This window comes from Salmo salar, chromosome ssa10 (assembly GCF_905237065.1).
Source record: "Salmo salar chromosome ssa10, Ssal_v3.1, whole genome shotgun sequence".
Taxonomy (NCBI): domain Eukaryota; kingdom Metazoa; phylum Chordata; class Actinopteri; order Salmoniformes; family Salmonidae; genus Salmo; species Salmo salar.
In genome coordinates, this window is record NC_059451.1 from 124,598,279 (window position 1) to 124,614,765 (window position 16,487).

A 16,487-nucleotide genomic window follows, 5' to 3' on the forward strand; every position below is an offset into this window, starting at 1 on the left:
GAGTATTTGGCTGTTTTGGCTTCCAGAGCCACTTCTCCTTTAATTAAACAGAACATGTAGCTAATGTCTTTGGGCTATAACGAGTAGCGGTAAGGTCATTTAGTCCATTATTAGGGTAAATATTAGCCCTACATAGTACGCCATGGGGTTTGGGTAAAATGCATGACTATCTATACCAGGAAAATGCACCTGAAATTGACATACAACTCTGGACAGATAAGAGAAACAAACCAGTCCAATATCACATGTAATAGTCAAATAGTCTTACCAAGTCAGCGCTGAATCTCACCGCTCTCTCTGTCTCTGTCTCTCTCTGTCTCTGTCTCTCTCTGTCTCTCTCTCTCTCTTCTATTGATGGGCCACTGGTGACGAACAAAACCTTTTCTCTCCGAAACACTGAATAGACTGGACGGGGTCAAGGTGCCATTATTTCACTGCAACAAACCAATAAGTATGTCCTCAAAACGTCTGTAGAAATGAACTTTGCGCAGCAAGAGGTGGATAATAAATAACGCTGATGGTCAAGCCGACTTGACTCTCACCTCCTATGTTGATACCAGAGCGATCGGAAGTTGCGCTATTAAAACAAAGTGGTATGTAAATGCATATTTGTTTTGTCCTCGCTGTTGTAGGGTAACCCAGATGGACGACAGTTCCGGAGACAGGGAGATAAAGCTTTGGAGAGCAGCTTTAGACAGTGACAGGTGTGAGCACAGGTAACACAACCTGCAGGAGGGAAGGGGCGGGGTATAGCAGATTATAGTGAACTACGTCCTGTATTTAAAACCAAACCAGGCTTTCATTATGTTGTGTTTGTTGTTTCAATTAACTTTTATTTTGCAAATATGTTCTGTATATGGTCAAATCACAACACGTCATTAAACTAACATTCTTTGCGGGCAACATTTAAGAAATTAGGGGGGGGGAAAAAAACTCAATTCAACCATCAAGACAACGAGACCGTGGAGGAGGGTCTTGCATGAAATGAGACACATTTTAAAAGACATTTAGACAAAGAGAACACTCCAGTATGCATTTATAGCTTTTTTTCCCTTCTTCATAATTCTTATACCTTTTAACATTTACTGACTGCAATGTACAGTCAGTATTCCGTCTCCGGTGTATGTAATTGTGTACGGTAAGGGAGAGGCAGCTTCAAGTTGCTGGCTGAAAGAGGAGCAACAGTGTGGAACATTACCCTGGTTTCAATGACACAGACGGGTACGAATGACCGCTGGCTCTTTGTCCAGGTAGGCCCTATCTTTCTCTATCTCTATGTCCTGGTACAAATGACCGTGTAGAAGACTAGGTTTCTCTCACAAAACGGAGGTGAATTAGTAGCCTGAATCTAAACTCAGTTCCATTTCACTTCACAGTTTCAGTCTGTTAGTTATCTCTACAGTAAAAACCCCATTGAGCCTACGTTTGTAATGAGGGGCCTTGTTTCCAAAAAACAGGAGGCAATATAAACATGTTTATGTGTGAAATATAACGTATGTAACTTATAAGTAATATCTGATTTACAATCATGTAACAACTGAGAATAGTAACTGCACTAGCAGTCTGAATTTGTTCTAGCTGGACCAGTCTGAATTTGTTCCAGCTGGACCAGTCTGAATTTGTTCCAGCTGGACCAGTCTGAATTTGTTCCAGCTGGACCAGTCTGAATTTGTTCCAGCTGGACCAGTCTGAATTTGTTCCAGCTGGACCAGTCTGAATTTGTTCCAGCTGGACCAGTCTGAATTTGTTCCAGCTGGACCAGTCTGAATTTGTTCCAGCTGGACCAGTCTGAATTTGTTCTAGCTGGACCAGTCTGAATTTGTTCACTGTGTTAAAATTCATGTCGTGGTATGCTGTGGTATGCTCTTGCTGTTGTCATTCTGTTATTTACTAGTCTCTTAGTACGCCCAGCAAAAAGGATCCCTCTTAGATTACTGACATTTATTGAATTGGATTGAATTAAATCTTTATAAATGAGAGATGTTTTTGTTGTTTTATTAGCATCCCCATTATCTGTTGCAAAAGCAGCAGCTTCTCTTCCTGGGGTTCCACACAGAACATGAAACATAATACAGAACAATAATAGACAAGAACAGCTCAAGGACAGAACTACATACATTGTTTTCAAGGCACACGTAGCCTCCATATCAATACATACACACAAACTATCTGGGTCCAATAGGGGAGAGGCGTTATGCCGTGAGGTGTTGCTTTATCTGTTTTCTGAAACCAGGTTTGCTGTTTATTTCTATGAATTCCATCCAATAATGGCTCTATATAATACTGTACTCTTTCTTGAATTTGTTCTGGATTTGTGGACTGTGAACAGACCCCTGGTGACATGTGTGATGGGATAAGCGTGTGTGTCAGAGCTTTGTGTAAATTGACTATGCAAACAATTTGGGATTTTCAACACATGAATGTTTCTTATAAAAACTTCTTAGGGTTAGGCTTCCAGTCAGCGGGACACCTGTTAACATCCGGTGAAATTGGAGGGCGCGCAATTCAAATAAATAATCGTAATATTAAACACTTATGAACATACAAGTATCTTATATTGGTTAAAAGCTTAAATTCTTGTTAATCTAACTGCACTGTGCGATTTACAATAGGCTTTACAGTGAAGACATATCATGCGATTGTTTGAGGACGGCGCCCCACATCAACATATTTTTCAACCAGCACAGGCTTCATAAAATCACAAATAGCGATTAAATAATCACACACTTTTTGAAAATCTTCCTCTGTTTGCAATCCCAAGGGTCCCAGCTACAACATGCATGGTCGTTTTGTTACATAAAATCCTTATTTATATCCAAAAAAGTCTGTTTAGTTGGCGCCATCGATTTCAGTAAACCACTCGTTCAACTTGCAGACAAAGGAATCCAAAAAGCTACCGCTAAACTTTGTTAAAACAAGTCAAAATACATTTCTATTTAATCCTCAGGTACCCTAAAATGTAATTAAACTATAATATTTCATACAGAAAGAAGTATGTTCAATAGAAAAGTAAAATTAGCAAGTGTGCGTCCTTTTCATTGCGCAACCAGACTGATTTCCAACTGTCACACCGGTAACAAAACTCAAAATTCTTCCTCGTTTTGGAATAAACAAGCCTGAAACCTTGAACAAAGACTGTTGACATCTAGTGGAAGCCATAGGAATTGCAATCTGCGAGCTGGAATTGCATAGGACCCATAGCTTTCCATTGAAAAAGCATGGGATCTCAAAACAAATCATTCTGGTTGGTTTTTCTTTGGATTTTCGGCTACCATATCAATAGTCTCATACATTATTTTAACATTTCTACAAACCCCAAAGTGTTTTCTATCCAATGATATCAATTATATGCATATGCTGGCTTCTGGGCCTGAGTAACAGGCAGTTTACTTTGGGCACATCAGTCAAGCGGAAATTGTGAAAAAAGGACACTAGCCCTAAGAAGATCTATAGGGTCCTATAAAAAGAAGAAGTGATCAGTCTCTCCTCAACTCTTAGCCAAGAGAGACTGGCATGCATAGTATTTATATCAGCCCTCTGATTACAATGCAGAACATGACTTGCACTCTGTTCTGGACCAGCTGCAGCTTAACTAGGTCTTTCCTTGCAGCACTGGACCACACGACTGGACAATAATCATGATTAGACAAAACTAGAGCCTGCAGAACTTGCTTTTTGGAGTTTGGTGTCAAAAAAGCAGAGCATCTCTTTATTATAGACAGACCTCTCCCCATCTTTACAACCATTGAATCTATATGATTTGACCATGACAGTTTACAATCTAATGTAACGCCAAGTAATTTAGTCTCAACTTGTTCAACAGCCACACCATTCATTACCAGACTCAGCTGAGTTCTAGAACTTAAGAAACGATTTGTACCAAATACAATGTTCTTAGATTTAGATTTCTCTAAATCTAAATGCTCTTAGATTTCCAAAACTGACTGCAACTCTTTGTTAAGGGTTTCAGTGACTTCATTAGCTGTGGTTGCTGATGCGTATATGGTTGAATCATCAGCATACATGGACACACTTGCCTTGTTTAATGCCAGTGGCAGGTCATTGGTAAAAACAGAAAAGAGTAGAGGGCCTAGAGAGCTGCCCTGCGGTACACCACACTTTACATGTTTGACATTAGAGAAGCTTCCATTAAAGACAAATCCTCTGAGTTCTATTAGATAAATAGCTCTGAATCCACGATATGGCAGAGGTTGAAAAGCCATAACACATATGTTTTTTCAACAACAGGTTATGGTCAATAATATCAAAGGCAGCACTGAAATCTAACAGTACAGCTCCCACAATCTTCTTATTATCAATTTATTTCTACCAATCATCAGTCATTTGTGTCAGTTGAGTGCCCTTCCCTGTGCCTAGTTAAATAAAGGTTAAATAAAATAAATACGCATGCTGAAAGTCTGTTGTTAATTTGTTTACAGAGAAAAATCATTGTATTTGGTTGAACACCATTTCTTTTCCAACAGTTTATAGGTCTGCTGTTAGAACCAGTAAAGGCAGCTTTTACCACTAGCCTGGTTGCTGGTCTATTTCTCCTCATTTGCCAACTCCTTATGGAATTCTCATAGCAGAACAATTTGTCAAGAGAGCAGAAACAGATTTTAACGGCTAATCACATCTCCATCCACATACCAGCAGTTAGAAACAAACATTCCACTGAGCACTTCATTTTGCCTGCTCACAGACTGCTTAAACCTGTGTTGGTACTGCATGTGTGTAGCACACAGAATGACAATGTGTTGAAGCAAGGTTACTCTGGAAACCTTGAGTCTGAGGCTAATATTAACTCTTGCTGTCACTGTGAGAGATGCTGTTTGAAGGAAGAGAGCTGAAGAGGGGGGGGGGAAGAGAGAGAGAAGTGGGTGGAGAGGGAGGGAGATAAGGAGGGGAGAGAGAAGGGGGGGGGGGGTTAGGGGGTAGAGCGGGAAGGGATAGAGGCAAATTTGACCCCAATAACTACCGTGGGATTTGCGTCAACAGCAACCTTGGGAAAATCCTCTGCATTATCATTAACAGCAGACTTGTACATTTCCTCAGTGAAAACAATGTCCTGAGCGAACGTCAAATTAGCGTTTTACCAAATTACCTGCACACCCTAATTGACAAAAAATAAAAAATGTAAAGGTCTGGGTGTAGCCGGTGCAGAGGAGTCAGGCACAGCAGAGATGAGTAATTAAAGTAACTTTACTCAAAATACCAAGTACATGTAGAATTACCGAGCCCACACAAACGGAGCAAAATACAATAAACAAATACGCACAAAAACCATGGGGAAAACAGAGGGTTAAATAATGAACATGTAATTGGGGAATTGAAACCAGGTGTGTAAAACAAAACAAATGGGAAATGAAAAGTGGATCGGCGATGGCTAGAAGGCTGATGACGTCAACTGCCGAACGCCGCCCGAACAAGGAGAGGAACCGACTTCGGCAAACCAAAACAAAGGCAAAGTCTCCTCATGCTTTGTTGATTTCAAAAAAGCTGATGACTCAATTTGGCATGAGGGTCTGCTATAAAAATTGATGGAAAGTGGTGTTGGGGAAAACATACGACATGATGAAATCCATGTACACCAACAACAAGTGTGAGGTTAAAATTGGCAAAAACACACATTTCTTTCCACAGGGCCGTGGGGTGAGACAGGGATGCAGCTTCAGCCCCACCCTTTTCAACATATATATCAACGAATTGCCGAGGGCACCAGAACAGTCTGCAGCACCCGGCCCTCACCCTACTAGAATCTGAAGTAAAATGTCTACTGTTTGCTGATGATCTGGTGCTTCTGTCCCCAACCAAGGAGGGCCTACAGCAGCACCTAGATCTTCTGCACAGATTCTGTCAAACCTGGGCCCTGACAGTAAATCTCAGTAAGACCAAAATAATGGTGTTCCAAAAAAGGTTCAGTCGCCAGGACAACAAATACAAATTCCATCTAGACACTGTTTCCCTACAGCACACAAAAAAACTATACATACCTCGGCCTAAACATCAGCACCACAGGTAACTTCCACAAAGCTGTGAACGATCTGAGAGACAAGGCAAGAAGGACCTTCTAAATTTGACGTACCAATTAGGATCTGACTAAAAATACTTCAATCTGTTATAAAACCCATTGGGGTCCGCTCAACAACCAAGAATTCACAAAATGGGACAAACACCAAATTGAGACTCTGCATGCAGAATTCTGCAAAAAATATCCTCTGTGTACAACATAACACACCAAATAATGCATGCAGAGCAGAATTAGACCGATACCTGCTAATTATCAAAATCCAGAAAAGAGCCGATAAATTCTACAACCACCTAAAAAGGAAGCGATTCCCAAACCTTCCATAACAAAGCCATCACCTACAGAGAACCTGGAGAAGAGTCCCCTAAGCAAGCTGGTCCTGGGGCTCTGTTCACAAACACAAACAGACCCCACAGATTCCCAGGACAGCAACACAATTAGATCCAACCAAATCATGAGAAAACAAAAATATAATTACTTGACACATTGCAAAGAATTCACCAAAAAAATAGAGCAAACTATAATGCTGTTTGGCCCTCAACAGAGAGTACACAGTGGCAGAATACCTGACCACTGTGACTTGACCCAAACTTAAGAAAAGCTTTGACTATATACAGACTCAGTGAGCATAGCCTTGCTATTGAGAGAGGCCGCCGTAGGCAGACCTGGCTCTCAAGAGAAGACAGGCAATGTGCACACTGCCCACAAAATGAGGTGGAAACTGAGATGCACTTCCTAACCTCCTGCCAAATGTATGACCATATTAGAGACACATATTTCCCTCAGATTACACAGATCCACAAAGAATTAAAAAAAAAAAAATACATTTGATAAACTTCCATATCTACTGGGTGAAATACCACAGTTTGCCATCACAGCAGCAAGATGAGTGACCTGTTGTCACAAGAAAAGGGCAACCAGTGAAGAACAAACACCATTGTAAATACAACCCATATTTATGTTTATTTATTTTCCCTTTTGTACTTTAACTATTTGCACATCATTACAACACTGTATACATACATAACATTTGAAATGTCTTTATTCTTTAGGAACTTCTGTGAGTGTAATGTTTAATGTAAATTTGTATTGTTTATCTCACTTTTGTTTATTATCTACTTCACTTGCTTTGGCAATGTTAACATATGCCAATAAAGCCCTTCAATTGAAATTGAATTTGAATTGAATTGAGAGGGGTGGAGAGTGAAAGAGGGGTGGAGGTGGAGAGAGAGAGACGGGGGAGAGAGGGAGCGAGAGAAGGGGGGAGAGAGAAGGGGTTAGAGAGAGAGAGAGAGAGAGAGAGAGAAGTGGGTGGATTGGGGTGGAGAGAGAGAGAGGGAGAGGGGTGGAGAGGGAGAGGGACTCTGGGGGCAGGTAAAGGGTAATAAACAACATGGCTTAAAGTGCCATTACCTACCAAAGAAAGGTACGTGATAAAGGTAGATTGGTATTTGAAAAGGCCCCTGTCTATCCTAGCCAGAATATCAGCCTGTCTCAATTCTCTCCCTACCTCTCCCCCTTGGCCTTATCACTCTGGTGTTTGCAGAATTTCAGGGTGTAACCAATATGGTGGAATATCCACTACACAACAGTAAGGGTTAATGTTGAAGAGTTAGGGCCAAGGGGGGAGGGGCTGGGAGTGATTTGGCACCGGCTGAATGATTGCAAATGTGCTGCTTATAAGAAGACAGGGTGTTATTTGCATGTCCGTTTGAATGTAACCTATAGATGTGATGTAGGTGAAGAAACTCTTAGAACTGTACACCAACTATTAGGGAATGTATTGTTTTGTTTGAGACTTATGAAACCGAGGCATGAAATCTATGTCCCTTCGGTTTATAAAAGTTACTAAGACATCTCTGCCCTCTACTGGAGAGAATTGGTTTGAAATTGTTTTTTTTTGTTACAGCACAAGTCAAGAATAACAATATTCACAAATAATTTAACAACAAATAAGCAGAAATGTAAACATGAACATTAGATATTAAGGTAAGGGTTAAGATTTGGGATGATGTTAATACAGGTCTTTGGGATGATGTTAAAACAGGTCTTTGGGATCATGTTAAAACAGGTCTTTGGGATCATGTTCAAACAGGTCTTTGGGATAATGTTAAGGGATCATTTTAAAACAGGTGTTTGGGATCATGTTAAAACAGGTCTTTGGGATCATGTTAAAACAGGTGTTTGGGATCATGTTAAAACAGGTGTTTGGGATAATGTTAAAACATGTGTTTGGGATCATGTTAAAACAGGTCTTTGAGATCATGTTAAAACAGGTCTTTGGGATCCCTGAGTTGATGCTCAGTCATTTCCAACAATACAGCAGAGGGTTTACCTTCATTACGCCCTGCTTCAGCATAGCTCTACCAGACCCGCCCTGCCTCAGCACAGCTCTACCATACCTGCCCTGCCTCAGCACAGCTCTACCATACCCGCCCTGCCTCAGCACAGCTCTACCATACCCGCCCTGCCTCAGCACAGCTCTACCAGACCCGCCCTGCCTCAGCACAGCTCTACCAGACCCGCCCTGCCTCAGCACAGCTCTACCATACCCGCCCTGCCTCAGTACAGCTCTACCAGACCCGCCCTGCCTCAGCACAGCTCTACCAGACCCGCCCTGCCTCAGCACAGCTCTACCAGACCTGCCCTGCCTCAGCACAGCTCTACCAGACCCGCCCTGCCTCAGCACAGCTCTACTAGACCCGCCCTGCCTCAGCACAGCTCTACTAGAGCCGGACCATCACAGCCCAGCTCTACACAGCACCGACCACTAACCCAGGGTCTGGCAGAACACTGTTGAGGGTGGTGCATCACATGATGCAGTCAGTCCACACCATGTATCATTCACATCGTCAGCCCTCGTATACTGAGAGTTTGAGGCTTCTCCAGCAACACTGCCCTCCACACCATGTATCATTCACATCGTCAGCCCCCGGGATGGCAGGTAGCCTAGTGGTTAGAGCGTTGGACTGGTAACCGAAAGGTTGCAAGTTCAAATCCCTGAGCTGACAAGGTACAAACCTGTAGTTCTGCCCCTGAACAAGGCAGTTAACCCACTGTTCCTAGGCCATCATTGTAAAATAAGAATTTGTTCTTAACTGACTTGTGTAGTTAAATGAAGGTAAAATATACTGAGAGTTTGAAACCTCTCCAGCAACACTGTCTTCCACACCACCCTCCTCAATTCCCCCCATAACCCCACGCTAGTTTTGGTTACCCTGCCTACTCCCATCCCCAGGACAGGCCTGGGACACTCCTTCGCCCCATTGCAACCCCAACCCTAAAATAGGAGCCACACCAAGACCTTCTGTTCACACTCAGAATGGAGCATTGGCAGACATTCTGGTCCAGACCAGAGCTGCTGCAGCTCTGGTCTGTTAAATGGCAACCCCAGCTCAGTTCTCACATGGTTGGCCAGGGACCTTGGTAAAGTCTCAGCTCACTCAACCAATAGCTGCAGATGTCCCTGTTAGCTCTTATGGGACAGAGCAGAATACCCCCTCTGACATTAAATCTCGTAGGGGGACTAATGCACCTATGTGTATGATAGTATGATACAAAAAATGGACATAATTGACAGTTGGTTACAGGACTCGTGTCCTGACATTCCGGTTGTCTGGGAAACATGGTTAAATGGTTCCATCTCTGACGAAGACATTACAGTAAATGTTTATCATGTATTTAGATGTGACAGATTACAGAAAGCGGGGAGGAGTGGCCATATATGTCAAATCTAATTTCATTGCATCCCAATTTTTTTATATATATTTCTGTTCCCAAGAAAATATGAGCTCCGTGTTGTAGATATCAAGTGGCATATCAAGAAGCTGATTAAACAGCATGATCATTACACAGGTGCAGAAGCTGAAGAACATACGCACATCTAGGCGCTGGAGTTGTAGGAAAACAGAAAGAAAAAACGCAGCACACTGCTGCTCATGCTCCCAGGTGATATTTTATTTATAACAACGTTTCCACCCTTAGGTCTTCATTAGGCGTCCACATCCCAGGTGGGGGTGGAAGGTCATATACTCAGTACTCAGTGACATCACTTTCTGAAACAGGAGGTTTTTTTTAATTTATTTATTTCACCTTTATTTAACCAGGTAGGCCAGTTGAGAACAAGTTCTCATTTACAATTGCGACCTGGCCAAGATAAAGCAAAGCAGTTCGACAACATACAAAAACACAGAGTTACACATGGAATAAACAACATACAATCAATGATGCAGTAGAAAAAAAATAAGACTATATACAATGTGAGCAAATGAGGTGAGATAAGGGAGGTAAAGGCAAAAAAATGCCATGGTGGCAAAGTAAATAAAGTATAGCAAGAAAAACACTGGAATGGTAGATTTGTAGTTTGAAGAAAGTTCAGAGATAAAATATAAATAATATGGTGCAAAGGAGCAAAATAAATAAAATAAATAAATACAGTAGGGGAAGAGGTAGTAGTTTGGGCTAAATTATAGATGGGCTATGTACAGATGCAGTGATCTGTGAGCTGCTCTGACAGCTGGTGCTTAAAGCTAGTGAGGGAGATAAGTGTTTCCAGTTTCAGAGATTTTTGTAGTTCGTTCCAGTCATTGGCAGCAGAGAACTGGAAGGAGAGACGACCAAAGGAGGAGTTGGCTTTAGGGGTGACCAGAGAGATATACCTGCTGGAGCGCGTGCTACAGGTGGGTGCTGCTATGGTGACCAGTGAGCGGAGATAAGGGGGGACTTTACCTAGCAGGGTCTTGTAGATGACCTGGAGCCAATGTGTTTGGCGACGATTATGAAGCGAAGGCCAGCCAACGAGAGCGTACAGGTCGCAGTGGTGGGTAGTATATGGGGCTTTGGTGACAAAACGGATGGCACTGTGATAGACTGCATCCAGCTTGTTGAGTAGAGTGTTGGAGGCTATTTTGTAAATGACATCGCCGAAGTCGAGGATTGGTAGGATAGTGAGTTTCACTAGGGTATGTTTGGCAGCATGAGTGAAGGATGCTTTGATGCGAAATAGGAAGCCGATTCGAGATTTCACTTTGGATTGGAGATGATTGATGTGAGTCTGGAAGGAGAGTTTACAGTCTAACTGCCTGTGTGTATTGAGTTTCTAACTGCCTGTGTGTATTGGTTTCTAACTTCCCTAAAAAGTTGCATATCGCGGGGGCAGTTCGATGCTAATGCAGAACGCCACAGGATATTTTTGTGTTGGTTAAGGGCAGTCAGGTCTGGGGAGAACCAAGGGCTATATCTGTTCCTGGTTCTACATTTCTTGAAAGGGGCATGCTTATTTAAGATGGAGAGGAAGGCATTTAAAAAAAATAACCAGGCATCCTCTACTGACGGGATGAGGTCAATATCCTTCCAGGATACCAGGGCCAGGTCGATTAGAAAGGCTTGCTCGTTGAAATGTTTCAGGGAGCGTTTGACAGTGATGAGTGGAGGTCGTTTGACCGCTGACCCATTACGGGTGCAGGCAATGAGGCAGTGATCGCTGAGATCTTGATTGAAAACAGCAGAGGTGTATTTGGAGGGCGAGTTAGTTAGGATGATATCTATGAGGGTGCCAGTGTTTGCGGCTTTGGGGTTGTACCTGGTGGGTTCATTAATAATTTGTGTGAGATTGAGGGCATCAAGCTTGGATTGTAGGATGGCTGGGGTGTTAAGCATGTCCCAGTTTAGGTCACCTAGTAGCACGAGCTCTGAAGATAGATGGGGGGCAATCAGTTCACATATGGTGTCCAGAGCACAACTAGGGGCCGAGGGGGGTCTATAGCAGGCGGCAACGGTGAGAGACTTGTTTTTGGAGAGGTGGATTTTTAAAAGTAGAAGTTCAAATTGTTTGGGTACAGACCTGGATAGCAGGACAGAACTCTGCAGGCTATCTCTGCAGTAGATTGCAACACCGCCCCCTTTGGTCGTTCTATCTTGTCTGAAAACGTTGTAGTTAGGGATGAAGATTTCAGAGTTTTTGGTGGACTTCCTAAGCCAAGATTCAGACACAGCTAGGACATCCGGGTTGGCAGAGTGTGCTAAAGCAGTGAATAAAACAAACTTAGGGAGGAGGCTTCTAATGTTAACATGCATGAAACCAAGGTTATTACGGTTACAGAAGTCATCAAAGAGAGCGCCTGGGGAGTAGGAGTGGAGCCAGGCACTGCAGGGCCTGGATTCACCTCTACATCCCCAGAGGAGCAGAGAAGAATAAGTATGAGGGTACGGCTAAAAGCTATAAGAATTGGTCGTCTGTGACGTCCAGAATAGAGAGAAAAAGGAGCAGGTTTCTGGGGGCGATAAAATAGCTTCAAGGTATAATGTACAGACAAAGTTATGGTGGGATGTGAGTACAGAGGAGGTAAACCTAGGCATTTAGTGATGATGAGAGAGATATTGTCGCTAGAAACATCATTGAAACCAGAAGATGTCATAGCATGTGTGGGTGGAGGAACTGAGAGGTTGGATAAGGTATAATGAGCAGGGCTAGAGGCTCTACAGTGAAATAAGCCAATAAACACTAACCAGAACAGCAATGGAGAAGGCATATTGACATTAAGGAGAGGCATGCTTAGCCGAGTGATCAAAGGGTCCAGTGAGATTCAGACAGCTAGCCGGGCCATAGGTAGCAAGCTGGTGGAAGATGGGAGGGAGGTCTGTTTTTAGCCACCTCGTGCGTTTCCGTCTGTAGGTTAGTGGGGTTCCGTGTGGAAGGGGGGACCAGTCCAAGTTGGCAAAATAGTTAGTTATAGTGGCCCAAGAAAAGTGTCCGATAGACCTATTCAGATCGCAGCCGAAAAGACAGCTAACGATTAGCGGGCCGCAGATGGGCGATCAGGTTACGTCGCGACGGAGGGGCCAGTTGGATAACTCCCTCGGGCAGATAACGTCGGTGGTCCAGTCGTGAAGACCCGATGGGGCTCCGCATCGGCAGTAAAACGGGTCAGGATAGGTGAGTTGTAGCCCAGGAGACACTTCAGCTGGCTAGCTCAGGAATAGCCCAGGAGTGGCTGACGGAACTCTTCAGCTGGCTAGCTGGCTAGCTCCGTAATAATGTGTGTTAATTCCGTGACCGACGTTGCCAATAGTCACTCAGGTAGCAGCTAGTTAGCTGCAAGATCCAGGTGTAAATGTCCAGAGCCTGCGGTAGAAATCGGGGAAAGGAGAGAGAATAGGTCCGGTATGCTCTGGTCTGAGTCGTGCTGTACAAAAACTGGCGATAGCTTTTCGAGCTAATGGATAGCTGAGGACAGCTAACCGTGGCTAGCTGAACTTCAACGTTAGCCAGTGAAAATGGCTAACCTCTTGCTAGCTTCTGTTGTGGAATTCAGATGAGGTAAATAATACTTTCTTTTTTAAATTGGTGAGGCGGGTTGCAGGAGAGTGCTTTGAGGTTGAGTTTAGAATAAAAAAATATATATATATATTAAAAGATAAGTGAAGAAAAAAATATCTAAATATATATATACACGGGACACGACAAGAGGAGGGTAGAGGACGTCTGAACTGCTACGCCATCTTGGATGAAAGGTAACAAAATGTATAACATAGGGTCACAATATTAACATTCAATGTATCAAAATATATGATCACACACAAGGAATGTGATCAATATTTACAGTAATATACAGTTGAAGTCAGAAGTTTACATACACTTAGGTTGAAGTCATTAAAAGTCATTTTCAACCACTCCACAAATTTCTTGTTAACAAACTATAGTTTTGGCAAGTCGGTTAGGACATCTACTTTGTGCATGACACAAGTCATTTTTCCAACAATTGTTTACAGACAGATTATTTATCTTATAATTCATTGTATCACAATTCCAGTGGGTCAGAAGTTTACATACACTAAGTTGACTGTGCCTTTAAACTTTGGTTCTATGTTGAGTTAATTGAGGTTGGACTTCCAATTGAAGGCAGCTGTTTGGTGTTGCCTTTGATTGGAAGTCCTATATTAGTTGGGTGTGTTTGTCTTGTATTTTGTGGGAGATTGTTCTGTGTTTCGCCTTGTGCCTTACCAGACTGTTTTTGTTGATCGTTCGTGTTTTGTTATTTTGTATGTTCGTTTTGAAAGATAATTAAAAATCAAGATGAGCATTCACGTACCTGCTGCGTATTGGTCCTCATTCACCAACGACAACCGTGACAATCGTTATGCTTGGAGGAAAGAGGGGGAGACTTACAAGCCAAAGAACACCATCCCAACCGTGAAGCACGGGGGTGGCAGCATCATGTTGTGGGGGTGATTTGCTGTAGGAGGGACTGGTGCACTTCACAAAATAGATGGCTTCATGAGAAAGGAAAATTATGTGGATATATTGACGCAACATCTCAAGACATCAGTCAGGATGTCCATTTGGGTCTTCCAAATGACCCCAAGCATACTTCCAAAGTTGTGGCAAAATGGCTTAAGTCAAGGTATTAGAGTGGCCATCACAGCAGGAGACAATATAGCCCTGCCCAGTTGCAAGGGCTCTGGAGGAGGCGAGTCGGCAGTCCTCTGTGATTCCCAAGAGAACTCAGGTGACATCGGATTGACTCGTAAATTACTTCGGGGATTTCCGGGATTCCTCGGAGGCAATGTGAGAATTGAAGAACGTGTCTCCTTCCTGAGCGGTATGACGACTGTGTTTATACTTGCGTACTATTGTTTGTACAGATGAACGTGGTACCTTCAGGCGTTTGTAAATTGCTCCCAAGGATGAACCAGACTTGTGAAGGTCTACCATTTTTTTTCTGAGGTCTTGGCTGATTTCTTTTGATTTTCCCATGATTTCAAGCAAAGAGGCACTGAGTTTGAAGGTAGGCCTTGAAATACATCCACAGATACACCTCCAATTGACTCAAATTATGTCAATTAGCCTATCAGAAGCTTCTAAAGCCATGATGTCATTTTCTGGAATTTTCCCAGCTGTTTAAAGGCACAGTCAACTTAGTGTATGTAAACTTCTGACCCACTGGAATTGTGATACAGTGAATTATAAGTGAAATAATCTGTCTGTAAACAATTGTTGGAAAAATTACTTGTGTCATGCACAAAGTAGATGCCCTAACCGACTTTCCAAAACTATAGTTTGTCAACAAGAAATTTGCGGAGTGGTTGAAAAACGAGTTTTAATGACTCCAACCTAAGTGTATGTAAACTTTCGACTTCAACTGTGTATACTGTATTCTATTCTACTGTATTTTAGTCAATGCCACTCCAACACTGCTCATCCAAATATTCATATATTTCTTAATTCCATTATTTTACTTTAGATGTGTGTGTATTGTTGTGAATTGTTAGATATTACTGCACTGTTGGAGCAGTTTGCTACACCCGCAATTACATCTGCTGTAAGGCTCGGGCGTCGTCGTGAGGAATCAAACGCAGGAAGCAGCGAGCACAGGGTAGTGGCTTTTAATAGTTGCAACAGGCGAGCACACACAAGCCACCCCAAAACAGAGAAATAATGCGCACACAAAATAATGAGTCCCAAACACAGGGGAAATAACATGCGGAGCAAAAAACAAACGCACCAGCGTAACCCCAAGCACAACAGGAAAATAATCCCGCACAATGAACAAACGCACCAGCGTAACCCCAAGCACAACAGGAAAATAATCCCGCACAATGAACAAACGCACCAGCGTAACCCCAAGCACAACAGGAAAATAATCCCGCACAATGAACAAGCGCACCAGCGTAACCCCAAGCACAACAGGAAAATAATCCCGCACAATGAACAAACGCACCAGCGTAAACCCAAGCACAACAGGAAAATAATCCCGCACAATGAACAAACGCACCAGCGTAACCCCAAGCACAACAGGAAAATAATCCCGCACAATGAACAAGCGGACCAGCTAACACTAATCGCCCCGCTAATCACCCCCACTAAGAACAGGTGCACACAATCACAAACAGGGGGGGAATACAAAAAAGGAAACAGTGGCAGCTAATAGGCCGGTGACGACGACCGCAGAGCGCCACCCGAGCAGGAGGGGGCGCCACCATCGGTGGGAATCGTGACATCTGCTTAATAATATGTTTATGTGACCAAGAAATTTGATTTGATTTGACATACACACAGACACACAAACTTAGTGTTGTCTTGTCTCTTGTGGAATGTGGCAGTGGCATAAGGGGGGGGGAATACAACTACTCCGGAGAGAATAAGGGTAAGAATGTGAAATGATAACAATTTACACCACAGAAATTATCAAACTTTTTATGACTTAGCTAATTATTTTTCTATGGTTGAGAAAGGAGACCTGTGTGAGACTTCTGAACAAATGTATTTTATTCAAAGCTCCTTTATCACTGTCTTTCTCACGCAACAGATGCCCATGCGTACACACACACACACACACACACACACACACACACACACACACACACACTACACATACAAAATTATAGAAATGACAAAATAGCTAAATGAACTGTGTTAACAAGGCCAGCTGTTTCATTGTCCTCTGTCTCTTTCTGTCCT

At 42.8% G+C, this 16,487-nt stretch overlaps 1 protein-coding gene across 2 annotated transcripts in view; it reads right to left on the minus strand.

Annotated features, from left to right (window-relative positions):
* The window catches only part of LOC106593278 (epidermal growth factor receptor kinase substrate 8-like protein 2), a 157,611-nt gene extending 156,870 nt beyond the window's left edge, over positions 1 to 741 (minus strand). Inside the window, exons 1-2 of one of the 2 annotated variants that reach the window (XM_045688582.1) lie at positions 543 to 741; positions 269 to 434 (exon numbers count right to left, since the gene is read on the minus strand). The gene's annotated coding sequence lies outside the window, so the exon portion shown is untranslated. The remainder of the gene's footprint in view (positions 1 to 268; positions 435 to 542) is intronic. The other variant, XM_045688583.1, reaches the window with a different exon arrangement.
* Between the last annotated feature and the right edge of the window lie 15,746 nt (positions 742 to 16,487).